Below are 24,077 nucleotides of genomic sequence, written 5' to 3'. Positions count from 1 at the left end.
GTGGTAGCGGTAGTGGTGGTGAAAGGCGGTGGTGGTTGCGATAAAGGAAGGTGGTGTCAGTGGTGAAAGGCGGCGGCTGTGGTGGAAAGCAGTGGATGATGGTGAAAATCAGTGGCCGTGGTTGTGGTGGAAGGCGGTGGTAATGGTGGTGGTGGTGAAATGCGGAGGTGGTTGTGGTAGAAGGTAGTGGTAGTTTTTGGACTTGGATATGAGGGTTTTTTTGGAAGTTGATTTTTACTTGGCCATTCCATAGGTTTAATTGTGCAATGAATTTCCATTCTAATGGAATGGTCATTCACACTTTAATTTGCATATCAAACAAATGAATGATTGAAATAGGCATTCCATTCTATTCTATTATGTGATTGTCCTCCAAAAGCAATACTATTGTAATGCATTTTCTTATTGAAATAAAGATCATTGTGGTTGCCCCACGTGTGGAATTGTTACTCCAAGTATATCACATTATTTTGATGTTGGTTTTTGTGTCCAAACAACGTCATAGGCTTATAGCTTCTGTGTTGTTGACCATATGAGTCGTCTTGCCGACAAACACACCATATGTTTGTCCATTCTATTTTTAATTGCTCATTGTGTTGTCCACAATAAATAGAGTGTTGTCACCTTATATATGTATATAAAATAAAGGGTAAAGTACATAGACACCCCCTGAGATTTGGGGAAAGGCCAAACAAAGGAAAGTTGGCCTGTTTTTGGACAATAACACCTTTTCAAGTTTGAAAAATGGACAAAGAGACCCTGAAGATGGTGAATTGACCTTATTACCCTTTCAAATAAAATTAACATTTTAATTGACTTAAATACCCTTTAATTAAACCCAAACCCAAACCCGAAACCAAACCCGAACCCGCCTGTGTGTATATTATACTGTTCACCAGAGGAGAGAGAATGGAGATCAGATGGATGGTAGTTGTGGCTGCGATGGTGGGTGTAGAGAGAGGGGGAAAAGAGGGACGGCCATAGTTAAAGAGATAAGGTGAAGAGGAGAGAGAGGAAAAAGATAGGCGAGAGATTGTAGTGATGACTACGATAGTGGGTGTGGTGGCGATGACCGCGACAATGGCGGCGAAACCCTAAAATTGCCGGCGAGGACCAAAGCTCCGATGACGATGCAGCCACGAACTGAACAGTGTGGCGAGGTTTAGAATCCGAGCAACAAGAGACCAACGAACAGAAACAATCCGGCGAGGACCAAGCTCCAATGACGACAAGGTTCAAATGAGCACAGTCCGACGACCGTCACCTGTAAGGCCGAAGAGGCTGAAGTGGCCATCGCCTCTGCCGTTCGATTTGAGTCTTTCCGTGCGCAGATGAGAACTAGGGATGGTGATGTGCGTAGATGAGGGGGTGATATATGTGTGCGTGCGTGCGTGCGTGCGTGCGTGCGTGTGTGTGTGTGTGTGTGTGTGTGTGTGTGTGTGTATGCGTGTGTATAGAGAGAGAGGGGAAGAGGGTGGTGGTGGTGGCGGCGGTGGCAGTGGCACCGATCTCATCCTCAAATCTTTGCTGTAGGCTCAAACATCAACTCTCTGCCGCTGTCAAGAATTAACGATGCCGGCGTGGGGAATGTCTTTGTCAATCCCGGTCAAACCCAGCTTGTCCGAGGCTGAGTTCACTGCCCGAACCGAGGCTGAGCTCCGGCGAGGTTAAGGAGGTGGCGGTGGCAGAGCTCCTCTTCAGCGTCTTCTTTAGTGGGTGGTGATTATGGAGATTGGGGGTGGTGGTGACTGGTTGTTGGTGTATATATATATATATATATATATATATATATATATATATATATATATAGAGAGAGAGAGAGAGAGAGAGAGATAAAAAGGGTAATTTGGCCATTTAAGTTTTTAATATTTTATAATTAAAATTAATAAAATAGTGAAGGGTAAAGTTGACTTTTCACATGATTTAAGGCTCTATTTGGAGGGCAAATTTCCCAAGGAGGTGTATTTGTCCAAAAACATGCCAACTTTCCTCTACTTGTCCTTTCCCCAAACCTCAGGGGTGTCTCTGTACTTTACCCTAAAATAAATAAATATTATTATTATTATTATTATTATTATTTATATAATTTATTTGGACATTGAATGGTTTATTTGAATAAAATTATAAAAATAATGGGAGCAATATAATAAATTAGTGGATATTTTAGTATGAGTATTCATGCTTAATTAAATTAATTAATTTCTTTTTCTTTCTTCGCGATCGGAGTCTTGAGATTTTGGGACTTTAACCAACAAGCTACGTGAATGAATTACTCACATATCATATAACATTGTTATTAATGTATGTCTAATATTATAAATTAATAATAAAAATGCTTTAAACAATATTATTACTAAACAACTTTAAACATGCTCTTGAATATAAAAAGTGCTTTATAGATGCATACAATAATTTTGTAACAACTCTACTATTAAAAAAGTTTTCATCATTCTAATAACAATCCCAAATACTTCATTTGGTTAGCGTAAATTAAGGAGAAAAGAAAAGAAACGAAAATTTTTAAATTTTTTTTGAAACTTCTCGCATTTTTTAGATTTTTCTCAAAACATTTCTAACATGAAACACGAAAAAATGTTAGGTTCTCGCGAAAACTATAATAAATTAATAATAAAAATACTTTAAACAATATTATTACTAAACAACTTTAAACATGCTCTTGAATATAAAAAGTGTTTTATAAAATGCATACAACAAATTTGTAACAACTTTACTGTTAAAAAAGTTTTCATCATTCTAATAACAATCCTAAATACTTCGTTTGGTTAGCATAAGTTAAGGAGAAAAGAAAAGAAACAAAAAATTTTAAATTTTTTTAAAGCTTCTCGCATTTTTTAGATTTTTCTCAAAACAATTCTAACATAAAACACAAAAAATGTTACGTTCCCGTGAAAACTATGCTTTTTAGGTTACTCGTGTCCATTTTTGCTATCTCAAATCAATGACACCCATTAAAAATCAAACAGTTAATCATATCTCAATTCATGATCACTGGAAACACAGAACTTGAAACCAAGACAAAAAATAATAATAATAATAATAATTCATATCAACATAAATTTATTTATTTAGTACTTAAAATTAAAAAGGTATTTTAAAAAGTAAAATTATTAATATTATTATTTTCATATTATCTAAATTAACAAACTAATATTTTTTCACAACTTTCATTCAAAATTTGGTCGTAACCAAAATATAATTTTTTCTTTCTTTCACTTTTATTTTTCATCGAAAATTCTCAAAAAGGGCTAAATACAAATCTCAAATCCCAAATAATTTGGTTCAAAAAAGAAGCGTAAAAGCTATCGCAATAACAAAATTTCTTGTGGGTGTTTGAGTAAATTTCCATTTGCCATTTTTTGCGCACACAATATGGCCAGTGATTTCTTCACAGGTGATCACTTCTGTTCTTTTAATTCCAAAGAAAATCACCGATGCAAATGAAAACAGACGCACCCAAAAGCAGTTTCTTTGATTTGCCGTTTCGAAAACCCGTTTCTTTTTGCCGAATCTGAGCGACCATTTTGTGGTTGAACATTGAATACAATGGGTCCTTCAGGAATTTGTAGATACGGCTCCAAAGTTCGTAAGTATTCCTCTCTCTCTCTATACATATATACATATTATTTCTATAATATATATATATATATGTATGTATTATGATTTAGGGATTTTATCTAACCTGTTCTCTCTTTTTGTATATACTGTTTTCTACCTTTGCAGATTATGCTAATATGTTATATTTGTTATGTAAAATATATCTTTGAAGCATTAGATGTTCTAAACATAAAACATAGCTTCAGGATTTTGATGAATTTTATTGTTATGAGTACCACCACACTATGATGATTAGAAAGAAAATTCATGCCAAGTGTTTCACTTCTTGATAGTTTGAATATAGATTCTCGTTCATTTTATTGTAGATTGCAGACGAATGTCACCTTTTTAAATTATCTATCTGTTATTCTATAAAGTTTTCACTTTGCTGTACAAATCAAACTTCAATCCTTTTAAAATAAAAATAAAAGAGAGTTCAAAAGTAGTTGGGAAAAGGCTTTGTTTGCTCAGTTGAGATTAAAGTCATTATGAGCAGGGCGGAGCTAAGATTCCAAAGTGGGGCGGGCTAAAGATTAAAAAAATTGAAGATGAACACAATAATTCTTATGACAAATATATGTTATATATATTAAAAAATAACAACAAAAAAAAAGGATGATGTTCTCATATATCAAATGAACTACATCATAGTTGGATACAAAAACATATATAGCATTCTCTTAAATAACCTACTGAAGATGAACCTAAGTTATTGAAGATGAACCCTCCAATCTTTAAGAGAGTCAAATTCATTAACTACCGAATCTATATCAATATCTTCAGCAAGTTCTCTTTCAATGTTGAGAATCATGCAATCTGCAAGAAATTCATCAACCATCTTGTTGTGAAGTTTAGTTTTGATACGTTTCATTGCTGAAAAAGCTCGTTCTGTTGTTGCTGTAGAAACAGGAAAAGTCAATATGAGACGAATCAATCTATCAATCAAATAATAAGTTTCTCTCTTTCTTGTTTCAGCTAGCATTTTGCATAAATCAGAAATGGTGGACAAATTCTGAAAACTCGGATGATGGAGTACATCAATCTTATAATGCTCCAACTGGCTTCTCAAAGCACGCGTCTCATCTTGAAAATCCTTAGGATAAAATTTCCTTACAAGATCGCAAATATCATCAACTTTAAATGATTTATAAGCATCTTTAGGATCCAAAGCTGTGCCAAGAATAAGGAGTTCCACTGTACTTTCAGAGAATCTCTGATTTAACTCCATCAATTGAAAATCTATAGCAGCATTGAAAATATTAACTTGATAGTGATGATTAAATGTGATACTATCGTTTTGTTGAGAAGAATGACCTGTACCCACCATATAAGAAGCACTCATATCAGGTACTACAATGTCATGCTCTTTACAAAATGATTTCACATTTTGAAAGAAAGTATGCCACCCATTTTCTCTCAAATTTTGAAGGAGTGCATTCGTACTTGAAACAAGGTTCATAGCATTTACAATGTCTTGAGTTTTTCGTTGCAATGCTTGACAAAGTATATCAGTAATTCCCATCATCTCATGCAACAAATGCAAGATAAATACTAATTCAAATGATAGCATTGCAAGCTAAACACCTTTTGCTTCCCCACGTATAGAATTAGTTGGTCCATTCTTTGAAAGATTTTCAATAATTATACGAGATGGACCAAATAAGTCTATTAAGCTACTAACAGAACCAAAATAAGAGCTCCATCGAGTGGCACCTGCTCGTTGCAAAGTCTTAATCTGATTAGCTCCTTTACCACTCTGAAGTTCACCAGTAGCCAACTTATTAGCGGATAAAATCACTTGAGTTGATTGTAACTCGCTATGACGCTTAGGAGAAGCACTGACAAGATTGACAATAGAATTCAACTTGGAAAAGAATAGCCATATATCTTGCACATCTTTGGATGCAGCAACTAATGCTAGTTGTAGTTGGTGAGCAAAACAGTGTACATAATATGCATATGGACATTCTTTAAGAAACAACGCTTGTAATCCATTCCATGCCCCACTCATATTGCTCGCTCCATCATACCCTTGGCCTCGCATGATATCAATTTGGAGATCATAAAGAGTAAGGACATCTGATATTTCTTTTTTAAGAGTTAAGGCAGTGGTGTCTTTAACACCTACAACTCCAAAAAATTGTTCTCTAAGCAAACTATTCTTATCAACAAATCTCAATACAATGGCCATTTGCTCTGTATTAGACAAATCTTGTGCTTCATCAACCAAAATACAAAATTTTGCATCCCCAACTTCTTCACGAATCTTACATCTCTACCTATTGCCAAGAATATGTAAAACCTCTTTTTGAACCATTGGCAAGAGGTAATTTGCATTTTTTGGTGCATTCTTTAAGACAACTTCAGCAACTTGTCATTTAACTTTGCTGAATGCTTTATGAATTCAATAAAGTTGCCACGATTCAAAGATTCAATGGATTCATCATGACCTCTAAATGCACATGTTTGGAATGCAAGCCACCGAACACTTTCAATTGTTGTCTTAAGGCGTAATCGATTCTTTTTTACCACATCTCTAGATGATACATTCAACACGCTGTCAATATGTTGCAAAGGATTCAATAACGCATCTGAAGCTCTTACGGCACACAAGTGAAATGAATTAGGACCTCCCATATGTTGTAAAAGAGCACACCTAGATCCATCATTAACCCTTTTCCAACTATTAAACCCATCGACAGTAAAAGCAGGACGGGATGGTGGATTAGTTTCAAAGAAAAAACATGGCAAACAATATACTTTATTTTTCTTAGGAGAATACTCAATCCAAGTGAATTTTTCATGCCAACTACTTTGAAATCGACGAGATTGAGTTCTTTCTTGAGTGGAAGGAAACACAGGGAGTTTTGGTTGATAAGGTCCCCTTAAGATACAATTTCGTCGAAGTTCATCACGTTCATTAACGGGGTGTTTCCATATTTGAAGACGTAAACCAGGATCTCGTATAAAAGACATATCATCAACCTCTGTTTGCTCAACTCTTGGAATTTTTGAAGGAGGCTTTTGTTGCTGCTCATTAGAGCTTGTAGTCTTAGGACGGGTACTCGTACTCGTAGAAGCTGTCCCAATTTCTGATTTATCATCTTTCCGTTTATAAGACGAAAACAAATTTTTCATCTTGAGGGTGGAAAATTCCTACCTTGTTGTGCTTCAACAAACAAAAATAAAGGGCATGCCTAATTGCCTATCACCTATAGAGCTCGAGCAGGAAAAAGAAAAAAAAAAAAATTTATTGAGGTCTGTGTATTGTCAAAGAAATGAGAAACTTGTATTGAAATTTTATTTCAACTCACTCTAACTCACACACATACAAAACAAACAAATGTATGCAAATCTATCATACTTTTATATTATTTTCTCATAATTTGTCTTTATTCACAGAACTCACTGTTTTTCATTGTTGGGCTGTGTTTCTGTTTAATACCACCATCAATAAACATTCGCCTTATGGCTTTGTGATCTTCTATAATCATCTATGTTGTGTTTGGGTGCACTAAACAGGGCTTTGAAATTGGAATTGTAAAAAAAAATATATTATTATTATTTTTTTCTGTGTTAATTTCGGTGGACCTCTATGGCCTATGGGATTGTGTATTAAATTATTAATCTCAATTAATCGTCATCAATTTGGCTTGGGGTTTTTGGTTTCAAACTTTCATTGGAATCTGAATTTCTCTCTCTATTATTCTGCTTTCATCTATATATATATATATGAAAGTATTTGAGTGGTTGGAACATTATTTTATTATAACTACACAATCTACACACAACATAACAAACGAGAGTCGAGACCGAATTCCAATTTCCAAACTATCTCATGTATAAAAGCCTAAGTTTCAGGTCTCCCAAAAAATAAAAAAATCCCAAATTTATAGTAACTAAAACCCTAGATTAAAGTATGCAAATCTATATATATATTAATATATATCTATTTTTATATTTGAAAGATAGATTTAATATGCACAATTTGTCAATTTCATATACAAATAACAAATTCATATATATATAATATATATAGATGTATCTACAATCTAAATTTGAGCACTTACAAGATGATTTTCGGATTTTTCCATTCTAATCTGACTCTTCAAGTCTTCAATCTTTTGGTCCAATTCCGAAGCTCAAGTGGGTGATTCATGGGATTTAGGGTTTTAGTATTCAAACCCTTGTATATAGTTGTATGATTTTTATCAGTTCACAGTTCGTGTATTCTGTATTCATTCGTGTATGCGCTGAATAGTTACTTAGGTCGATATATAAGCTTCAGTTTGTTGGGCTAGTGCCTAGTGTGCTGGGCCATTTATCATGGATTGGGAAAGTTGGGCTGGGCTATAGCTGCTAGGTAATAGTACTACTAAATTTTTTTTTTTTTGGACCTTGGCTACAGCCCAGGTTAGCCCACAGGTGGCTCTGCCCCTGATTATGAGAATTATTTAGTCAAACTTTCATCTTGATTAATATTGTAACCTGTTAGTGTGACGTCCAACATTGCTTAGGAGGGAGAGGATGTTGGCACTTATATGTGTTTATACCTCTCAACTATGTAGACGCTGTTTTAAAAATCGTAAGCACAAAGACTATTCAAAGCGAACAATATCTAAGCAGAGTGGGTCGTGACACTTAGAACTTGAAATGAGATGTATTTGGAAAAGTTAATTTATTTTTATATGTTTATTTATTTATTTTGGCAACAGAGGGTGTCCGCACCCCTCAAAATACCCACAATCACCCTCAAAACACCGTATCAGGGTGGACCCTCAGGATTTGAACACAATGCTTTTGGGTTATGTCCAAGTGTAATGCCAGCTCCACTACAGACTAAAATCCTCTCCTGCAAACCAGTGTCATGTCCTGTCCTGTCCAGTTAGTGATGTACCTTGCAGAAATGTTGTGATGTTCAAACCCACATCACAACATTTTCATAACGTACATCACTAACTGGAGAGGACAGGACTACTGTTTCGCAAGAGAGGATTTTGATCCCTCAACTACCAGTAGGATTTTACTTGTATATGTTATTTTATTGTTTTCCTCAGGTTTTGTTTTATGTTATTAAGTTAACCTCATTTTACCTATGAGGTATCCATTTTGTTTTATTACTTCCGCAGATTCTTGTAATAGCAATTGAAATATGAATTATATAATATTTCTCCCTTGTTTCGTTAATGCAGAGATGGTCATTCTGTGACCAAGAGCAAGGAACTGATGCTGCAGGCATGCTGTTCTCATCTCAGTTTGTTGCCTCCAAGGAGACTCTGTTTTGGGGATGGTTCTTTCTCATATTTGGCTCTATCTTCTTTCTGGGTTTCTTCTTCACAGCAATTATATCGAAGTTTCTTCCACCATCAGACAGTGTAATCTTATCCGCCATGCAAAATGACAGGTGAAACTCTATTGTACTTGGGTTTCATTTAAAGACAAATTATTGAAAATTTTGACAACGTAGAGTCCTTTAGTTAAACCTAAATTGAATAATCTTTCAATTTTATAACCTAAGTTTACCCAACAGAATGATCTGATTCGAGTAATGTTCTGCAAATTAACTAGTTTTCTACTGTTACAGTAGCAGTGTATGCCTTGCTTCTCAATATTGAAATAATACACCTGCTTCTGTTTGTTCTATAATAGGTGTGCCGTACATTCAATTGATGGAGTATCTTTCGGGTTGTTTATTGTGCTCAAAGTCAAACAAAATTCACAATATAAATCACCAAGAAAAACTGTGTTAGAAATTAGACATTGATTAAATAGTGGAATGGTGTGTTCAGAACCAAATTTGGAAAGTATGGATTTGATGGCAATTATAGCTTTATTAAAATTTTCTTGCAGATCACTAGAACAATGTCAATGCATCTCTCAATTTGGTAAAGTTACTCCTCCTAGATCGTATAAAAAAGACCAGGTTATTAGGGAAATTCAAATAGGTCTACCTTGAAGGTTGTGAAGGAGCACCTCTTGGAATTTACATTTTACAATCACCATAATCTTATCTTGATTACTATATTATTTTTTAATCTTCAAAGAATTCCTTGGAAAATATAGTATCTCACATTCACAAAAGCCTTAATATTCGGAATTACTATATTGTTTTGTAATTTTTAAAAGAATTTCTTGAAATAAGGTAGTATCTCACATTTTTTTTTTTTTTTTTTTTTCCTTACATGTTTTAATCAATAAAACAGCAGTTTAAAGTTCTGGAAGATACATCCTTTAAATGTTTGTAGGACCAAATATTATTTATTTATTTATTTCATAATTGGTGTTGTATTAAGCTCAAAAAATCAACATGAATATAGGAGCACAAAGGGCATACACTCAGAAAAAGCAAAATAATAAAACTACATGGATAATGTGCCTATTGATTAAGCCCACTTCCAGTACAATATCAGTATACCAAACCAGATTCTATGCAATAACATCATTAAGATTAACCCTTTGAACATCACACACTTCCATAAGAGCAGCTCTAGCCACTAACTCCAAAAGAAGACTATTGGAACCATGGAGTCTGTTGTTTCTTTCTCTCCAAATATACCATAGACCAGCAGCAAAAAGGCTTTGAAGCCTTTTGGATTTCTAATACATCTTATCCATCCAAAGGAAGAGATCCCACACTGATATAACTTCTTGAAATATCTGTAAATCCCACCCAACCACGTCCAAATCCCCTGGGAGAAGGGACAGGAGACAAAAATGTGATCAGTAGTGTCAATACTCTGCTGATAGAGTGAGCATCTAGCAGCCAACAATACTTTCCTTTGCTGCAAATTAACCATAGTAGGCAGCCTATCCAAGAAAACTAACACAGCTGTAGTAGACCATCTAGGCCTTGCCTTACCCCAACAAAGTTTATACCAAGGCACCTCAGTATCACATAGCCTAATACCATTCCAAGCTGTTTTGAAGGAGAACCTCCCCTCATCCCACAACAGTTTATCTTCCACCTCTTTTATCACCGCATTCTGCAGTAATACTCTAACTGGAACCAGATTTTCATTTTGCAAGCTGTGAAAATTCCAAGCCCCATTTTGAATTTAAGAACTGACAAGTGTATATCTGGGTAACTGCAAACTCCTAGCCACTCTGTGACCAAAAACACCACTAAATAATTGGCCTTTACACCATTGATCATTGAACAGCATAGTATTTTGTCCATCCCCAATCTGAAATTAAACACGCTGCTGCACCACATCTCTAACTTCTACTAATGATTTCCATATGGGAGAGCTAGTTTGCCTGCCTATCACATTCCAATAGTTAGTATTCTGAGTATACTTAAACTTATATAATGAAATCCCCAATTTGTCCTTGCTGTTTAAAAAATCCCAAGCTAACACACATCTGGATGCTAGTTGAAGATCAGAAAGCTTTCTAATCCCCTAACCCCCTTCAGTTTTTGGTTGAGTAACTCTGTCCCAATTTAATAAATGTATCTTCTTTGCATTTTCTTTACTTCCCCAAAGAAAATCTTTACACTTTCTCTGAATTTGATTGATAGTTGCCACAGGAATATCATATATACTGCACCAGTATTGGAAATTAGGAGTGACCACAGCCCTAATTAATTCCAATCTACCTGCTAAAGACAACAATTTTGTGTTCCAACACACTATTTTATTTGAAATTTTATGCAAGAGCTCCTTGCAGTGAGACCTCTTTAAGCCATTAGGACACAAAGGCAGCCCTAAGTATTTGATTGGGAACTCATCTTCTGAACATTTCAACACCTGCAAAAGAACCTGCTTTCTTCTCACAGCTCTCGAAAACAAAACTCTACTCTTCCCCTGATTAATTTGTAATCCTGTGATCTCTTTAAGTCTTCTGAAAATGGCTGCAAGAACAGTGGCATTATGAACAAAAGCCTCACATGCCAACATTAAATCATCTGCATAAAATATATGGCTAAGAGGTTTCTGAAAATTTTCCACGGACTTCAACACTAACAACTCTTTCCTCTGCACAACATCAGCTACCAAGGTAGAAAACAATTCAGTAATCAAAGTAAACAGCAATGGAGATAAGGGACACCTTGTCTCAAACCTCTCTCAGGATGGAAAAAGCCTGCAGGTGAACCATTCAACAAAATAGAGTACCTAGAAGACTTGAAAATAGTAGCAATCAACTCTATCCAACTGTCTCTAAACCAAATTTCTTTAAAGCTGTCATCAATCCCATGAGACAGAATCATACGCTTTCCTGATGTCTATTTTTAAAGCCATAGCTGGATGTCTAGGCTTGTTGAAGTCCCTTACCGGTTCATGTGCCATAATAACAGCTTCTTGGTATTTCCTACCCTGCACAAAGGCACATTGTTCCATCCCAACCAATTTTGGTAATACCAAAGCTAAACTGTTTGCCATGATTTTAGTAATAATCTTATAAACCAGATTGCAGTGAGCAATTGGCCTGAAGTCCCCCAACTTTGCAGCATCTCCTACCTTTAGAATCAAAGTAATAAATGAGCAGCTAACCCCTATTGGCATACTTTTGGAAATAAAAAAATGTTGAACAACAGCCACCACCTCTTTGTCAATAACAGTCCAAAAAGTATGGTAAAATCTGGCAGGGAATCCGCCTGGCCCTGGTGCCTTATCAGGATTGAAACTCATCACCACTCCTTTTATTTCTTCATAAGTAACTTGCCCTTCTAACATATCCTTATCTGTTACATCCAAGTATACCTAGGATTTATATCACACACTACCTCTGAAGGACTCCTTGAGAATAGTTTTTGGTAGTAATCCACAAACCAGCCACTGATAACTGTAGGATCAATTGAAATTTCCCCCTCCTCTGTAATAGCATTGAAATTTCTATGCTGTTTAAACTTTTGATGAAAGTAAGCAGTGCATCTATCATTATCCCTCAGCCAAAACAATCTTGATTTCTGAGCCATCATAATCTCTTGATCAACCAGTGCATCCTCATACTCTTTTCTAGCTTTGTGCTCTTCATCTAGCTTTACATCAAATGGATCCCTTAACAGACCCTCCTGAATTAATTCCAAGTTCAGTGTAGTCTTGATAATCTTCTCTCCCACATCTCCAAAAACATTCTTATTCCACTTTTTGATAGACTTTTTCACATTCCTGAGTTTGAACAATAATCTATGCATTGGAGAACCCTCAACCTCTATATCCCAAGCCTGTTGTATCAATGGTAAAACTTCACGCTTATCACACCAGACTTTGAGCATTTTAAAGGGCTTTGGACCTGAGGCAAAATTCTTTGAAACCTGTACCATCACACCATAATGATCAGAAGTTTTTGCCATTGTATATGAGAACTTGGTTCCAGGGTATTTATCCAACCAAACATCATTCAGAAAAACCCTGTCCAACTTCATGAATCCTCCTTCTCACCCTCTGCCTATTACACTAAGACCAGTCCCCATTTGTAGGAGGTAATTCCAACAAGTTTGCATTTTGCAGACACATATTAAACTCATCCAGTGGCACTCTACTATCACCTTTTTTGTCCCTATGAAACCTAATTGCATTCCAATCCCCCAGTGTAATACAAGGACCTTGAACTAAGGCAGCATATGATGTAATATACTTCCACAGATCCATTCTATCCTTGCTCTGTTTTGCAGCATACATAGGCGTACAATAAAACTCATCCCCTGTAGAGTTAGCAACTACTTTAAGCAGCATACATTGATCCTTGCTATCCACCACAGATACAGAAAAACCAACTGGGTTCCACCCAATCCAAATTCGACCCCCAAATGAGCATCATAATTATTAATCCAACTCCAATTATTCCTGATTTTATTGGAAAAAATTTGAAAATTTTCAACTTTAACTCTAGTTTCTAATAAACAGACAAAATGAGAGGCATTATTCATGGTCCAACCTCTTACCTCCTTATGTCTTCTAGGCTTATTTAAGCCTCTCACATTCTATGCTCCAATCATTGAGAAAAGGAGGATGTCTGAGGCAACAGCCCCAACTTGCTTCTAGTTACCCTAGCTGATGTAGCAATCTCAACCTTATTTGATTTTTTACTTGGATCCCCCTGGCAAACTGGCTTTGATCCCTTATCTCTTTGAATCTGTATTTCATTTACTGACTCAACCCTAGCATCCCTAGTGTCCACCACACCAACTGTATCATCCTGCACAACTTCTTCTATTATTATAGGCCTGATCTCTGGTTCCACAACTTCCAATCCTTCCTCCAAAAGTGTATGTATCACCACATTATCTGTAGGTTTATCCACAACCATCTCTTCTTCTTTATTTGCATCTACAACAATATTTCTTGAGTCAACCATCCCTGTGGTCTGTATCTTGTCCTCCACACCAATTTCCTCTATAGCATTTTCAATTTCTTCAGTCTCTCCCAATGCAGCAAATGCATTTGAAACCTGAACCTCATGAGATACTGAAACCTGAGCTCTCACAGGCAAATCATCGATCACTTCATCTGCAGCGATGTTCTTTCCCTTGTGCTTAACCACCCATTTATCCACCCCCTTCTTAGGTTTAGCCAGCATTACTTTAAGAGGGCACCTATCTTCCAAGTGATTCACTTTCTTACATAAAGAACATAACTTAGGTTTCCATTCATACTCTACATCAATATAGCAGTCACAACCATTTATGTCTACCACCATTGATTCTGGTAGCTCCTCCTTGACCCCTACTTCAACCATGACACAAACATAATCACCCTTATCTCGATGTAGTTCTGGATCGTCCATGTATATTGGTTTTGACAAATTTGAACACACCTTCAACACCGCCTCAGTATTATGACAATGGACTGGTAGGTTATGTATACACAGCCAAACCGGAACCGATTCCAAAACTCCCCTGGTTAAGTTTACATTCTTATCTCATTGTTTGATGATAATAGGTCGACCTTCGAATGTATGAATCCTAGATAGTGTCTGCATGACTTCCTCCTCAGAATCAATTCGAACAATGAAGAAGCTATCCTTCAAATAAACTACTGTCACATTCTTTGCCCATCGTTTCTCAACATATCCCTTAAACCGGTAATAATATGGTCTTTTACCCATCACATACCCTACCACCGAGTTTTTCCAGTAATGTATCTCCTTTGCAACATCCGATTCAGTAATGGACACCTATGCACCGCGACTGTCACTATGACATGATAGATTTGTGAATGGTTTAGAAAGGTTTGTAGAGAAGAGATTACGCCATGACAGAGATGGCGTCGGGAGAGGAGAAGAAGAAGAGATTGGGGTAGAAGACCTGCCCGGAGAGCTTGCCGGCAGTGAAGAGGGGGAGGCCCCTTGTCCATTCTGATGTACCCTTTGAAACCCTAGTTGCAGTCGCCTATTAGGGTTTTTTATTTTTATTTTCTAGAGAGCGTCTTTTCTACGAGCAACTAGTAGGACCAAATGTTATGAACCTCAAAAATCATATCGTTGGCTCTTCTAGAATGATTGTCAATTCAAGGCATGTTCATGGTGTACGTTAAACTGAAAAAAAGGTTGGAGCATGGAAGGATGCAAGTCTATAATCACCGGCGGTGCCCGAAATTTTAAGTTGGGGGAACCGGATTTTTATTATCTAACTATAGTTTGAAAATTTCATAATTCAATTGTAATAGTATAATTTTGTTTAATTACTAGTCATAGTATTTATACTTTGAGAAAATTCAAAAATGAGAAAAATACAGCTTAATAGTAGACGAAAAACTGATATTAGAAAGAAATATATAGAGAAAAAAACAATGAATTACAATTAAAAAGAGAAGAGGTAAAGAAATAAGCACTGTTAGAGAATCAATTTTCCTTCATCAATTGTTTCAGTTTTTCAAAAATCTAATTTTTGAAAGAAAAAATTTGAGTATTTTGATTACACTTGGGAAAGATATATCTAGATGAAAGATTAGAAAAAAATAATGAATTTTAAATCATTTATATTAAGCAACTTTGACTTGAGATTTCAAAATATTAAGAAGTGTGGAATGAAATGTCAGAAGAAGTATGGGAGAAAGGATGGAATCTAAATAAAGAATTTTTTTATAATGAAAATGATTTTTTTTTTTTTTTTTTCCGGGACAAATAACTCCTACATTGCTCTTGGGGAGACTTGAACTCACTGCTTTTGGCTTTTTGAAAGGAGAGAAGACTCCACTTGGTAACATGCCTTGGTTCTTTCTTTTTCAAGTTAATTTATTTTTTTCATTATTTTAAAATTAGGGCTCCATTTGTTTTTACGTAAAACATTTTTATTATTTTTTGGAGTTTGGTTATCTTAAAATAAGAAAAATATTTTCCTCAAATTGTATGAAAACAATTTTCCTACAAAATTCCGGTAAATCATTTTCCTTTTGAAACCCAATTGGCCCCGTCACACACATCTCTCTCTTTCTCGCTCTGAAACCCAATCTACCAATCCTCGTGAAACTCTCTCTCTCTCTCTCTCTCTCTCCACACACCATAGCAACGCCTCACTCTCTCTCTTACACCATAGCCTCTCCTTTGTCACTGTAAAACCCTAGACGAAAGCATGAGCTCTATATACCCAGTTCTGGTCCAACAACTACATCTTTGCTTTTGTCTTACCACTCTCCTTGCTGTCACGATCTTCACTTCTATCAGAATCGCCGATAGGCTTGACAAAAAATTTCTCGAGGAGGTATTTGATTTGTGTTATTAACTAGTTCTTTAATTATTTATGTTTTGTTCTTAATATACCCAGTTCAATGTTTTTGGTTTGGTCGAAATGAGGAAACTTAGAATTTCTTGGTTGATTTGATGGTTGAAATGTGGAAACTACTTGGGTTAGGCAAAACTTATCTGTTTTTGTTTCTTCAAAATAGTTTTGAAAAAATGGGCAAAGATTGCCGCACTATCTCGTATGATCATAAGAGAATATTACTTTTCAGATTTAGATAATTCAAGAAGGATGATAGACATTATTAAACTTTTGTGTTAATGTCGACAGCTTAATATAAAATCAGGTTTTAATATAACATTTTCTTGTCTGTCTTTCTTGTTCTAAGAACGTTGTATGAGCTTTTCTTTAGACCTGCATATGCATAGAAAACCAGAAAATGATGTGCATACCCTTAAACACTTTCAGTTTAAATCATGAGTTTTAATAACTATCATCCTAATTTTTTTATTTGGATTCAGAGAGGATGTATTAGATATAAGTTGTAATAAATTTAATATGTTGGTGCAGAGCACAGTGACAAATGTCTTGTCCCTGCTGCTGTGGACCGTAATTTTCTAACAACTCCCCTTATGATCAGTGCATAATCTGCTATTTTAATAGGTTGACATATAGTTAGCGAATGCTGGAGTAGATTTTCTTCGGAAAGTGTAGAATCAATCGTTATCTGTCAACTCAGATACATTTGGGAAACCCCCCCATTTATCCAGTGACCACTAGTCCAATAAACATGGTCATGCCGCCACATAACCAATTGGGGGCTGCCACCACGCCCAGTTTGAAAGCCACCTGAGCTGGAACTTGGCCACTTAACCATGGGGTTAGAAACCAGGTTTGACCAGTCTTTAGGTTCATGCCTAGTTTCATTCCATGCAGTAGGATGTCTGTTGGTTAATCAAAACTCTGCCACAAGACTGGTCCGAATCTGCTGCTTCCGTTGCTAGTATAAAGTAATTGTCAAACAATTAAATTCCTGGAATCAAGTAGCGTGACTGCAGCTGTACTTGTATTATTATCATTACTGGATGCTAATTGAATATTGAAGGTACTTATATTTATTGGTATCTCCCCACGATAAGTCAATCTCAAGATGCCATCTGTATCCATTGTAACAACTCCGGAGGAATCAGGAACTGGATTTTCCTGATTGCCCACCCAAACTGGTTTATCTTCGTTTTCCGCATACCATATTCCCAAGAAACAATAATTATAAGAATCAAAGAAACCAAATTTAAAGACTCCCCATGCAAAAGTTATCTGATCAAAATCATATACAATTATCGTTAACTTCTGCCCTGGGAGTCTTTAAATTTGGTTTCTTTGATTCTTATAATTATTGTTTCTTGGGAATATGTTACGCATAAAATGAAGATAAACCAGTTTGTGTTGGCAATCCAGTTCCTGATTCCTCCGGAGTTGTTACAATGGATACGGATGGTATCTTGAGATTAACTTATCATGGAGGGTTACTGATAAATATAAGTACTTCCAATATTCAATTAGCATTCAGTATTGATGGTACTACAAGTACAGTTGCAGTCACCCTACTTGATTCCAGGAATTTAATTGTGCCACAAGTACTTTTAAACGAGCAACAGAAGAAGCAGTAGCAGCTTTGGACCAGTCTTGTGGCACAGTTTTGATTACCCGACAGTCATCCTACTGCTAAGTGGTCAAGTTCCTGCTTGTTCAGAATTCATGATGGTATGGAGATTCGGTTTTGGGAGGATTTGTGGTGTGGAGATCGCACTTGAGCATGTTTTTCCCTAGAAATTTTAGGATTGCGGCTAATAGGCATGCCTCGATCACTGACTGCTATCGCCTTGATAGCGGGAGACCAGTTTGGGACATGCTTTTTCAGCAATCTTTTCAGGACTGGGAGATGGATGATGTCTTCGGTTTCTTAGAGTAGTTGTATAGCCAGGTGATCCGTGGAGGAGGTAGGGATTCTCTTGTTTGGATTCCTTCTTCTAGGAGAATGTTTAGTGTGAGATCTTTCTTCATATGCCTTTTGGACCCAGCTGGGTTGGTATTCCCTTGGAAAGGCAGTGTGGCGTACCAAGGCGCCATTGAAAGTGGCTTTCTTTGCTTGGACGGTCGTGTGGGGTAAAATATTTATGATGGATAATTTGAGAAGGAGAAAGCATATCACGGTGAATTGGTGTTGCATGTGTAACAGTGCAAGTGTAATGGCGAGTCGGTTGACCATCTTCTTTTGCATTGTCCAGTGGCGGTTGAATGTTGGAATCTTTTGTTAGGCCTATTTGGAGTTTACTAGGTCATGCCTAGATCTACGAGAGGTCTGATGGACACCTAGAGAGGGGGTTGGGTGGGAGCACAGGCTCGAGGGTTCTGGAGGATGGCACCCGTGTCTTTGGTGGCGTCCTTTTGAACGCTTTTAATGAATTGCTTATTTATCAAAAAAACAAAAAAAAAAAAAAGTAGTCAAGTTCCTGCTTGGGGGGCTTCCAAACTGGGCGTGGACTTAACTGATGGTGGCAACCCCCAATTGGTAATGTGACGGCGTGACCATATTTATTGGACTAGTGTTCACTGGATAAATGTTTTCAAGTTAAATTTTCATAAAGAGTTTTGATTTTCACTTAAAAATATTTTCAAGAGCCAAACAGCAGAAATTGTTTTCAGAAAATATTTTCTGGAAACTAAGCCAAACACCAGGAAATTTTTTATTTTTTTTAAAATATTTTACACAAATTTTTTTTACATGTAAAATATTTTTTGTTCATTACAGAATATTATTTTAAACTTCTGAAGTATTATTTCGAAAATGTTGACATTAACGCTGAGAAAAACTAAGGACCAGAACCCTAGGCTCTAATATAGGGTATGCTTAAAGGCATACATAAATCTAGAGTGGTGAATAGTTTTTGTTCAATTTTTGCTAACAGTAACATATTTTTGAATTTTGATAATTATATTTAGATGCAATAATATAATTATTAAACTATAGAGAGCAATATATATATATATATATATATATATATATATATATAAGCAGTCACACAGAACACACTAGATTTTGAAAAATCCCAACGGGGAGAAACTATGAGACCTAGTATGGCATATTGAAATTCGCTAATGTGAGAAAGATGATTATAACAGGTTACTAGATTTTTTACCAGTATCACCTAGTCCCTCTTGACACAGACTTACACTAGAAGATCCTCCACAAACTCATTCAGTTGGCATTTCGTCAACCAATCCGCTCCCCATGCGATCTGCTTCTCCATGGACCTCTGATCTCCAGCACTATTGACATACAAATTCCAAGTATGCTTATTGTGTGATTTGTTGTTGTTGACGATTTAGGTTCCCCAAGTTGGTGAGAATAATAACTCACCATCTAATGCAAAATTTTAGATGATGAACAGAAAAATATGCACTCTATTTGCCTAGATGTTTTGTATAAAAATCTTTTTAGATATGTATGTATTCTCTCAATTTTGTGTGGAGAGAAATCTATATATATCTTTACTAGTTATGAGAGCCTAGAGGTGTTTATGTAGTGTTTTGTGTCCAAAGGAATTAGGGTTTTTGAATTGTAATAATAAAAAAGAAGAAGAAAGGCCAACATTTTAGAATTTTGCTTTGAGAGAGTTCCCAAAATAGTTTGCATGCAAGTTGATTGATTGAGATATCAATTGAACACTATTGGCATTTCTTCGATTGACGCATTCTGGATTTCTATCAATCGATACGTTGATTGAGTAATTTGCATCCCTACCTTAGGGCTTAGGTTGTATTGCCATTTTATTTTTCCATATACTGTTTTACAGCTCTAGCTTTGCATTGGAACTTTTGTCTTTGTGTGAGGGAGTGGGATCAAAACGCCAATGTTTTAGCTATACATGGATCATGTGTGTGTGTTTCGTTATTGTTATGTGTATTGGATTTTAATAATTTTCAGTAATAACACGATCAGTTTCTCTTCATGTTCTCCTGATTGGGTTTGTTTTCTGTGACAGGTATTATTGCCTTTTGGTGCCCTTGACTCTTCCAATTGTAGTGGTCGCTGTATACTTTCACTGGCTGAGTATGAAATTGTTTAAGCATGCATGATCTTGTCCTTATACTTTTGAAGTGTGCATTCTGCTAGCAGGAATCAATGTATGGTTATCATTTATCTCGCTTCTATATTTTGCTTTCATCTTTAATATAATAAATATCGTTTTTTTTCTACTTCTTTTATCCCTTCTCTCTCTACATGTATATATATATTTGTATGTATGTATGTACATTCTCTCTGAAGTTACCTCGAATTATCTGAGACTGTTGCATGATTTTATCCTAACTTCTTCCTGTTCATTTTCTCTATTGATGTGATATATTTTCTTTACTTGTATGGTAATCAGATAAAGTTAGACTTGAAATGTAAGTTCCAATAATTTATCCAAAGCTAAGCTGGAAAGTAAATTCCTTAAGAGCATTTTGATTGTTATATGTTTGCCGTTAATTCCGATGATTGTAAGAGATGATCTTAACTTAACTGTTACGATATTGTTGGATAAGGTATGTGTTATTATAATTATTATGTTGGCATGTTACCACCTAAGTATCTCAATGTTTACATAAAATCAGATAAATGAGTTGTTCTTCCAAGAAAGGTTGTCTAATAGAAGACAGGTTTCTTTTTCACACTTTTAAAGGGTTAATTTGTTTTGGTAATTAGAGAATAATTAGAGAATAAAAGGTTTTGTTACTAAGAGACTTCAGTTGTCTTCAGTTACAAAATGTTGGTTGGGTGCCTCTTCTTCTTCGTTGATATAAGATTATTAAGTATTTATCGACTGATATCAATTTCACCCCTCCTACAGAGTGCTATTTTATCCCCTGCCTTCCAACTCTTATCATTGTGAGCGATTTTTTCCTGAAAGAAAAATAAATAAAAAAATTATGTTCCAACTCCTCCAAACTTTATGGATAGGAAAAGCAAGAAAAACTTATAAAATGACACAGTTTACAAAAATAAAAGTGAAAAATAAAAATTTGACCGTGCTAAAAAGTTATCATATTACTTCAATGTCTTGAATAAAGATATGACTTTTTTTTTTTGGATAAGTTTTGGGGAGGAGACAGAAGGGTGGTCCTCTGGTCTGGTTAGATTTGTTGCTGGTGTTGGAGTGTGGAAGTCTATTTGGAAGGGCTAGGACGAGTTTTCTAAGCACACTAGATTAAGAGTTCGGGAGGGAATGGATGTTCGGTTCTGGGAGGATTTATGGTGTGGGGATCGCCCGCTGTCTTGTTTGTTTCCCAAACTTTTTAGGATTGTTGTCGATAAACATGCCATAGTGGCCGACTGTTATTGGCTTGATAGTGGTAGGTTTTCGTGAGACGTGTGTTTTCGGCGATCGGTTCAGGACTAGGAGGTGGACGATGTTTCTGGCTTGTTGGATCTTTTGTATAGGCAAAAGGTTGATGGTAGAGGCTTTGATTCCTTATTTTGGGTGCCCTCTCCTCTAGGGAGGTTTGAGATTCATTCCTTGTTCCTCTGTCTCTCTGGGACTCATGGTTTTATCTTCCCGTGGAAGACGGTGTGGCGATCTAAGGCTCCTCTCAGAGTGGCATTTTTTATGTGGATGGCAGTTTGGGGGAAGATATTGACAACGGATAATCTTAGAAAGAGAAGACATATTACTGTTAATTAATGCTATTTGTGTAAAAATGATGGAGAGTCCGTGGATCACCTTCTTCTGCATTGCCCGTGGCTCACAATTGTTGGAGCCTTATTTTTGGTTTGTTCAGCATCCAATTGGTCATGCCTTGATCTGCGAGGGAATTGATTGATGTTTGGAAAGGATGCAGCGTTGGGGCCCAAACCCGTGACTGTTGGAGGCGATCCCTCTTTGTGTTTGGTGGTGCATTTGGAAGGAGCGGAATAGTAGATCTTTTGAAGAGAAAGAATCTTCCATTGTGGCCTTGAAATATGTTATTATTTGTTCTCTTTCTAGTTGGGTGGTGGGGAGAAATTGTATATCTATAGAGGAAATCGTTGATTTTTTGGGGGGTTCTTTGGGTCCTTAGGACCTCTTTCTTGGCTTCGGCCCCTGTATAGCTCTTGGGATGAGTTCCCCTTTTGAACACTTTCTAATATATCTTTACTTATAAAAAAAAATTGTAATAAAGAGTGTTCAAAAGGGGAACGCATCCCTCAAAAGCTACAAAAGGCCAAAAAGGGCCTCTAAGCCCTCAAAGAACCCAAAAGATCAACAAACTCCTCCATGGATTTACAATTTCTCCCTAGAACCCAACAAAAAAGGGTGCTAATAATGGAGAACTTCAAAGACCCAATAGGAATTTTCTTTCCTTCGAAAGATATATGACTTTTTAAAGTTTGATAAATGAAATGTAATAGTAAATGAGGACCAACTATGAAAAAAAATGTAATAGTAAATATTTCAAGAATTAAGTATGTTGCAATTTCTTTTGGAAAATGCTTAGAAAAATACATCTTTTAGGTCCACAAAAAGTTTAAATATCTCACTAATCAATACTAGATTAATATATATAATTTTAGATCTTGTCCAAATAAGAAAGAGAATATTGCTATGAGGGTCATTTTTCTAGTACGGTCTAGTGTGGTTTCCATTAACAAAGGGTATTGGGTGGGGTGAGTTGGATATGGACTTAATTTTTGGCATTATTTGTATGATAGCTGCCCTTGGGATTTGAACCCGAATCCCCATGCCTAGCAACTTGGCAGTTTATCAGTGCACTAAGCAATATGTGTAGTTTTGCAATAATTCGAACCACCATGTGGATGTGTTCTCTTAATCTTTTATTGACCCAAAATTTAGTATTATGATGATTATAGAAGGAATATGGGTGACGACTCAATGCTTTTCGTAGTGAGATTCAGGTGCTCCTTGAGGTGCACTCCACCTCTTTGTTTGTGATATGCAGAGGTATGTAAGCTTCTTAGGCTTCTTAAGGGATTATAATTTAGGTTTTCTTTTCGATTCTAGATATTTATGTTGTATTTTTGGTTAGTTATATAGTCGTATTAAACAAATTTTGGTTACAATATACAAGTACTGTTAAACAAATGTTAACATTCACAATTTACACGAGAAGAATTTGATCCATGCTGGAGCAGTGGTTGCAGTCTAGGTTTACCAAATATCCTTTGGTGATTGATGTAATCATTTTTGAAGATTGATTTTTTAAATTAATTTACTTTTTTTCTTTCATTTTTTTGTTTGACTTGCACAACCTTGATCAATTTGGTATAGTTTTTCGTCTAATTATTTTTCCAAGTTTTGTCTGATATGTTGTCGAATTTCTTAATGGTTGTAATTTGTTATATGTTTTTTCTCTTGATATACTTGGTGGACCAGTTTTCTTCAGATAGCTACATCTAAGGTTTAGATTCTCTGAGATATCCAATTTTAACAGGGTTTTGCTTGTTGTTCGGCCTGCTATTGTATGTGAACTCGAGTGTTGTGCCAAATTTTGTTCTTAAACAATTGAAAGCGGCTTTGAAGGCATTAAACAAGTGTTTGGAAGTATTGAATTGCCTTTCCCTTTTATTTTGTCTGCCTTAACACAGGAATTTAATTGGAATTAATTAGGATTCAGAGGCTCCTTTATAAACAAACACAGTTACAAAAAAAAAAAAAAAAAAAAAAAAAAAACAACTCACAGGATAGGAAGTTGTCATATTGTAACTTCAGTCATTACTGAACATCATGTTTTGTTGTTTTTGCATATCAGCATTTTCATTTTGTACTTTCAATATGGTGACATCCCCAAGCCAGTCAAG

The 24,077-nt window shown here is 35.8% G+C and overlaps 1 long non-coding RNA gene across 1 annotated transcript; it reads left to right on the top strand.

Annotated features, from left to right (window-relative positions):
* Positions 1-3,359: 3,359 nt before the first annotated feature.
* Positions 3,360-20,609, top strand: LOC132285058 (uncharacterized). The gene is made up of 3 exons (XR_009472423.1): positions 3,360-3,604; positions 8,808-9,019; positions 20,284-20,609. It is a non-coding gene; the product is annotated as an uncharacterized LOC132285058 (long non-coding RNA).
* Positions 20,610-24,077: the final 3,468 nt, after the last annotated feature.

The sequence above is a fragment of the Cornus florida genome, unplaced genomic scaffold (genome assembly GCF_030987335.1).
Source record: "Cornus florida cultivar Cherokee Brave unplaced genomic scaffold, ASM3098733v1 CherokeeBrave_3.0.0_Hap2_Chr11, whole genome shotgun sequence".
In the NCBI taxonomy this organism is placed as follows: domain Eukaryota; kingdom Viridiplantae; phylum Streptophyta; class Magnoliopsida; order Cornales; family Cornaceae; genus Cornus; species Cornus florida.
Note: the sequence above shows the minus strand (reverse complement) of the source record. Positions and strands in the feature narration are given on the sequence as shown.